Source organism: Agelaius phoeniceus, chromosome 1 (genome assembly GCF_051311805.1).
Source record: "Agelaius phoeniceus isolate bAgePho1 chromosome 1, bAgePho1.hap1, whole genome shotgun sequence".
NCBI classification, from domain to species: Eukaryota; Metazoa; Chordata; class Aves; order Passeriformes; family Icteridae; genus Agelaius; species Agelaius phoeniceus.
Genome location: NC_135265.1, coordinates 43,447,224 through 43,447,571, shown reverse-complemented (window position 1 = coordinate 43,447,571; position 348 = coordinate 43,447,224).

Below are 348 nucleotides of genomic sequence, written 5' to 3'. Positions count from 1 at the left end.
CAGTCAGTGTGGCAGGAGGACTCCAGGGGTGCAGCACGGCTGCAGCACATCCCTGAGGCACCACTATGCTTTCCCTCACTGCCCCTAACTGGATTGGCACCTCCTGCTGGAAGGGCCCCTCATGGGCAATGGCAGCTGTGAAAGGCCTTCTCCAGCTGTGGCAGCTCCTCTCTCTTGTCTGCAGCCAGAATTGGTTGGGGTGTCACTGTCCCATCTTGATGCAGCCAAGCATCTGCTCCACAGGGCTTCAGCAAAGCCTGAGCACTTGCAGGCAGCTTGTTCTTTAAAAAGCTGTTTATTACCACAGTGGACGAGTGGAAAAACATGACACAGTGTACAGAGAAGGCT